The sequence below is a fragment of the Hyperolius riggenbachi genome, chromosome 5 (genome assembly GCF_040937935.1).
Source record: "Hyperolius riggenbachi isolate aHypRig1 chromosome 5, aHypRig1.pri, whole genome shotgun sequence".
NCBI lineage: Eukaryota > Metazoa > Chordata > Amphibia > Anura > Hyperoliidae > Hyperolius > Hyperolius riggenbachi.
The window spans coordinates 47,324,581-47,331,443 of NC_090650.1; the positions used below are offsets into that span (position 1 = coordinate 47,324,581).

Below are 6,863 nucleotides of genomic sequence, written 5' to 3' on the forward strand. Positions count from 1 at the left end.
CGATTAACATAAACATGTTAAACGATGTTGACACTGCGGTGATCGCGCATCTTTAACCACTTTAGGACCAAAGGCTTCACCCCCTAAAGACCAGGCCATTTTTTGTCGAATGGGCTACTGCTGCCCGAAAGGCCAAGCTGAAGGGCCACACAACACAGCACACAAGTGATATCCCTCCTCCTTTTCTCCTCACCAACAGAGCTTTCTGCTAGGGGTGTCTGATTACCCCCACAGTGTTTATTTATTTATTTTTTTACAAATATTTACTGTCTTTATTATTAAATACATTTCTTTATTATTATTTTTTTCCCCCTAAACCCGCCCTACCTCCCCCCGCTGGCCAATCACTGTCACCGGCGAGTATATGGAAGGGACAGCCGTGTCACACGACTGTCCCCAGTACAGCACTTCTGTAGACCGCAGCGCTGTACACCCTAATTAGACGGCGGTTTCGGCATCTAACAGTCTCCGAGCGGCTCTGCCTACCAAATAGGAGATGCGCGCACACCCTGTGCACGATCTCCTGTAAACTGCAGCCCCAGGACTTTACGCTGATCAGCGTTAGGCGGTCCTAGGGCTGCCGCCGCAGCAACGCCCATTGGCGTGACGCGCTCGTGAACAAGTTAAACGACGGACACGCTGGTTCCTATTAGGTAGATCCACGATGACTTCCGTGCAATGTACCACAATCGCTTGAAGTCTTGTTGCGCCCGCCATCTAACATCGCGCATACCCACTAGCCGGAAGATGGATTGGTGGAGCACTTGTCATTAGGGAGACGTCGCTGGATCCATCTCCTTGTGTCGCAAGGTGAGCACATAGCATTAACGATACGCAACAACACACTAACCTTTAGAAAAAAAAATTCTTTGTTACAGGTGATACAAATCCTGCAATAAATCTGCAGTGTGTCTACTTCCTGCTTTCATGGAAGCAGACTTATTGTTCACATTCTGTGTGTACCAATTAGCTGCTCTGCTTTGGCTGCCAGCTGACTCACCTGAGATAAAATTACAACTTGTAAATAGTCACAGATGAGGGAGAATTAGAGAGGCGAAACTCTCTAAATACATACAATGTGCATTTCTCTATGCTTTCCTTCTGTCCTGTGCAAGAGTTCAGGTCCACTTTAACTATATTTATAGCATGCCTGCGTTAAACCCCACTTTAGTGTCACGCTACTTTGTTATCCGGTCGAAAAACATCACCGTAATAATGAGCAATTATGCCATTATTTCATGCGGCTCTTATCAATATTTGTAAGCCTGTTACAAAAATATACTTTGCTTTACCAGAATGAAAACATTTCAAAAGCAGCATAATGACTTTCTCATGTAAACCATTGCAAATATTTATACAAAGCAGCTGCAAGGGACATCTGTCGGTTTACGGACTTCCTTACATACAGCGCACTGCAGTATAGCTTACATACTTTCAGTCTCAGGATAATGTCAGATTCATGTAGGATAAGCAAGAATAAAATTTGGTTTAAAGCAGGATTACACTCAAAATTACATTTTTGCCTTAATGCATTAAACACAGTATAAAAAATGAATATGAAACGCTAAAAGACTACTCTGATGTCACTTCAATGCATATTTACACCTCAATGAAGCTAAATGTTATAATTTGCAGACTGCAGGACAAAATGGCCAGATGGACTGTTAATTAACCTCCTGGGCGTTACACCGCTCAGGAGGTTGTGTTACTTTTTGCCCGATTTTGTAATAAAAGTGCTAAATGTCTGTAAATCCTCTAGCTAGCACTAGGCTAGCTAGAAGACCTCTCCGGCACCCCCCGATCGCCGCCGCTCCCCTGTTTATACATTTTCCCCCTGGATCTAGAAATCGGCACAGCCTCCCCGGACAGCTCCGGTCTTTACTATGGGGAGGATCGCAGATGACGTCATGCGCAAACCCGATCCTCTCCATAGAGAGACCGGAACTGTGCCGGGAGGCTGCGCGACTGCTGGATCCAGGGGGGGTAACGTATTAACGGGGGGGATCCAGGGGATCCAGGGGTATCAGACACTCTTACTTGCTAGCCTAGTGCTAGCTAGAGGATTTAAAGACATTTGGCACTTTTATTTCATTATGGGGGACTCCTGGGGCCACAGAGCGGTATGCCCGACACAGTGTCGGGCATACCGCTAAGGAGGTTAAGTAATCTGTGAGCAAATAAAGGAGAGAAAGTTATCTGCCTCCCCTACAGCAGGGACTTCTACCTTGATTACACAATTACACACACACATACACACACACACACACACATACACATACTGTATATACACATACAGTATACACACACTGGCAAATATGCAATGATCATGCAATATGTGCGGGAAAGTATAAGCACAATCAGCACACAGGAAAATAGTTAGATAGGCCAATGAGAGCATCGAGAGAGGAGTGGGAGGGCTCTATAGGACCCAGATCCTTCCCTCCCTTTAGGTAAGTATCTGCTTCATTTTTGAAATGCAGTTCCCATTAACTTTAAAGTGTACCCAAGGTGACATGTGACACAATGATATAAACGCGTATGTACAGTGAAATACATATTAATAACTGGGCTGTTTTTTTTTATTTTGCTGCCTGAAAGAGTTAATTTTCAGGCATGCAAGTGACAGCTTCTGTCTTGTCGTACCTTGTAAGAAGTAAAACTCACTGATAAGCAAATTACAGCCATAAAGGTTTTCCTAGCCAGAATACCACTTAAGAGGGCAGTGGACAGATAGAAAAGGGTCAATAGTTCATGTATTTTAAGTCTGGAACTCTTAAGACACTGCTATTGAGCAGAGACAATAAACCATTCAATCTGCTTTGCAAATATTTAAATATAAAGTAAAACTATGGGACATTTTATTAAAAAAAATGAAAATGCTGCACAACGGTCAGGTGACAGTTCAGAAAAGTCCCCAGAGCTCCATCTTCAGGTGATCCTAGGATCCTGCAGAGTTTCCAGTACAAGGAGAGATGCCTGCTGGTGGACAAGCAGAAGTTCATACAAAATCCATAATGCTGCCACCAGCAGGAATACAAAGGCAAGTATCATGACACAAAGCAATCTGATAATGCTGGTAGGCAAAGGCAAGCTTATCAATTAGCATCTAAATGAGGTGAAACCGAAATTACAAAATATTGTCTATAACAGTGTTTCTCAACATTTTATTGGTATATACCCCTTTTAAAACCCTGTTCTAACCAAGAATCTCCTAGCATAGTAAACATTATCACAAGTACCCCTTGACAAATATATATTTAATCGTACTACGTGATCATCGGGTCTAAACAATTTTCAAGCATTTACTATTGCTTTTAAAAAGCTAAAATATGAATTTGGTGTTGTTTAAACAAAATTTATCATTTTCTAAAACTCTAAATGTGTTATTCTTAGTTAAGTATATCAAGCCTGAGTACCCCCTGGATCCATCAGAAGTACCCCCTGGGGTACGCGTACCACAAGTTGAGATCTTACGGTCTATAAGAATGAAAATGAAAAAAATCTATACCTAACCCTAACCCAGCCTTTCTCAACCTTTCTACCCTGGAGGAACCCTGCAAATAACTTTTGGATCTCAAGGAACCCCTGCAAACAATGTTTTGGTCTCGAGGAACCCCTGCATTTATTTTGCAGGAGGCATGGTCTTTAAAAGTATGTGTGACTGTTTATTTCACTACCCACATTACACTGTCACTCATTATACTGTCTCCTGATGCCCCAATTTAGTGCTTCTTGTTACAGTACCACCTATTATAGTGTGCTTAATTATACTTCCCCCACGATGGGGGAACATGCCAAGGAACCCCTGCAGAGTCCTCAAGGAACCCTGGTTGAGAAAGCCTGATCTAACCCATCCCCATCCCAGTGATGCCTAAACCCATAAACTCCCTTCTTGACGCCAAACCCTAAAACCCCCTTTCTCTGCTGCAAAAAAGGTATAAACAAAAAGCGATATATTTCTAAGACAATACATTTCAAAACGATAATTTACAAAATTATAGTTCTCAAAACGAATAAAAACAATTATAAAAACATTTAAACTGATAATTTCAAAACAAAATATTTCAAAACACTAATCCTCAGAATGAGAAATTTCCATTGGACGGGCCCGGCGCCTGCTATTTATCGGGTGCACACATTCCTTCTTTTGGCGCCCAATAGCCAATGTTTTGCATTAGCGCCTATGGAGAGCCCAAACAGTCTGTTGGCCGCAGGTGCCGAAATTTCCTGATTTCCTCTAGCTATCTATACTGGGGGTGCTTCTGGCTACCAATACTGGAGAGCTTTGTAATACTGGAGTGCTCCCCTGGTTACCTAAAACTGGAGTGGGGGAGTTGACTTATATATATATTTTTTTTGGGGGGGGGGGCATGGACTAAAATTTCTGCTATGTGGACCAAAGATTTCTATCTACACCCCTGCGTGTGTATGACTCTTTAGGTTTAACGCAGATTAGATCATCCCTTTAAAAACTATTTCCATAATCTAAAGCAAAGAATAAGAATGTAAGCTATAGGCAGGAGTTAGAAACACTGCAGGCGAAATTGCAGAGAAGCTGAGTAAATGTGAAGGAGGAGATGGGTCTTCGGGGAGCATTTAAACATTTTGAAGCGCAAGCAGTAATGGAGTAGAATGCCAAAAACAAGGAGCTGCGCAGAAGTGTTTCAGCTACATATAGGAAACGATCACAAGCCAGACCTTTTACTGCGAGACGTTCTTTACAAGAGTCACGCTCCGCACTTTATTACTGTACATGAAATGTGACTTCACACATGTCGGGGAAATTCACTACTGATGGGCGACAAGAACACATGGAAATGTGAAAGGACATTAATTAAAACTGTAACTGTTTATATTATTATTATAATTATATTTATTATTAATGTTGTTGTTATTTTGCAGTTTTAAATGATAATGGCAATTAAAAACGTGGGGAAAGTTTCACTCACCTAAATCTTAAAGGACTGCTGTAGGGGGGTAAGGGGCAAAAGAGTTGAACTTACCTGGGGCTTTTAATGGTCCCCCACAGACGTCCTGTGCCTGCGCAGCCACTCACTGATGCTCCAGTCCCCGCCTCCGGTTCACTTCTGGAATTTCCAAGTTTAAAGTCGGTAAACCGCTGCGCCTGCGAGGCCGTGTCCCCGCTCCCACTGACGTCCCCAAGAGCGTACTGCGCAGACGCAGACCGTACTGGGCCTACGCAATACACTCCTGGTGACGTCAGTGGGAGCGAGGGTGCAGCCGTGCAGGCGCAGTGGTTTTCCGACACTAAACCCCTGCAACAAATTTGAGTCACCGCTAAATAGCGGGCGCTGGGGGCACTGCGCCCGCTATTAGTAGCCGCAGTTCGCACAGCAGGCAGCCCCAGTGCTATTTAGCAGGCGCCCATATTTGTTGGACTCCATGTAGCTGTTCTGTTCCAGAATGCTGTGAGGCAGAAGACTGCTTGGCATCATAGCCTAGGTTAAACAACACTAGTAGGGCGGGGTTTCGTACTAATAGACAGCAATATATAGTTATAAGAAACATTTCTGTTGCTGAAACCAGGATAATTAATGTAAAAATGGGTATCCAGAATATTTTTTACTATAAACCATTATGAGTCCATTTTAAAGTTTACCTCTGCAGTAACAATTGTTCATGATCATCATGGCCAGAAATCTAGAGCACAGGTGTCCCCAGCTGTCACTGGCCTCCTCTCAAGCAAACTGGCAGGACTGTATAGAAGGACATTTGCAGACCATAGGTTGTGGTTGGAGTGGTACCTGGAAATTAGTAAAGAGATATACTGTAAAGTAATGAGAAACACCAAGGAGAACATTGTAGGTAAAATTCTGAACTACACACCAAAGGAAAGCGAAGCTCAGCACCCGGGTGCATTGGAATGAGGGGCAGAATCACGACAGCCAGCAATCACATTAGCAGCTCACCTGTCTTTACCTCTGGTTGCAGAACGCACTCGAAGTGCTCACGGGAAATGGTGGAAAACAGATCAACAGTAAAGAGAAGAGAAGCAGAAGCTGGGCACTTGTCAAAGTTGCTGCTTTATTTCCTCCAAATCATGCAGCCACAACATATGGATACAATTCTGGTAAGACCGGTATAGGAGGTGGGGGTGCAAGGCCCGAGCCTAACATGTCAGCAAGCATTTTGCCAATGTGATACAGCTGTTGTTTGTGTCCTGCTTCCCATTTGCACTCCCACCTCCTTACCAACCACAATCTTACCAGGATTTCACACATGGGGCTAGATTAACTAAACCACTAAACCGCGATAACTGATATCACTGTCACACTAGCGTTTTGCGTGTAACATTTTTCGCACACAACCGCAAATTTTCACATGAAAATTTGCGTTTGCGTGCGAAAAACGTTACAAGCACTAGCGCGACATCAATTATCACGGTTTAGTGAATCAAGCCCATGTTGTGGCTGCACAGGTCCAAGTGCCCCCTTGGATTGCAGCCGCCCACTGCCCGGGCCTTTGTAGTCTTTCCAGAAATCTGGCTTTGCCTGTAGACATACAATTTTCATAATCAGTAAAATTAGGCAATCATTTAAATGTTTGTTCAGATACAGTATATTTGGCTTTACTTACCGACTACAACATTTATACATTGCCCTGGCCAGTTCTATAGTTTAAAAAAAAAAATAGGACAGCACAAAGAAAAAAACAACAAAAAACATTCAATATAAACAGCTCTGTGCTCCTCACTTGCTCCTCTCTGTTGCTCAGCAACATAACTCCTCCTCCAGCCTGCTGACAGTGCAGGCCAGCAGCAAATCCATGAACTTTGCCGTCAGATTTACTAGTTATTCTGGCACCACTTTGCATTGCAGCTGAGCCTTAAGCTGGCCACTAAC

The 6,863-nt window shown here is 43.3% G+C and overlaps 1 long non-coding RNA gene across 1 annotated transcript; it reads right to left on the minus strand.

Annotated features, from left to right (window-relative positions):
* Positions 1-2,841: 2,841 nt before the first annotated feature.
* On the minus strand, positions 2,842-6,658 carry LOC137519597 (uncharacterized). The gene is made up of 3 exons (XR_011021026.1): positions 6,598-6,658; positions 5,621-5,765; positions 2,842-2,976 (listed from the first exon to the last, which is right to left on the minus strand). It is a non-coding gene; the product is annotated as an uncharacterized lncRNA (long non-coding RNA).
* Between the last annotated feature and the right edge of the window lie 205 nt (positions 6,659-6,863).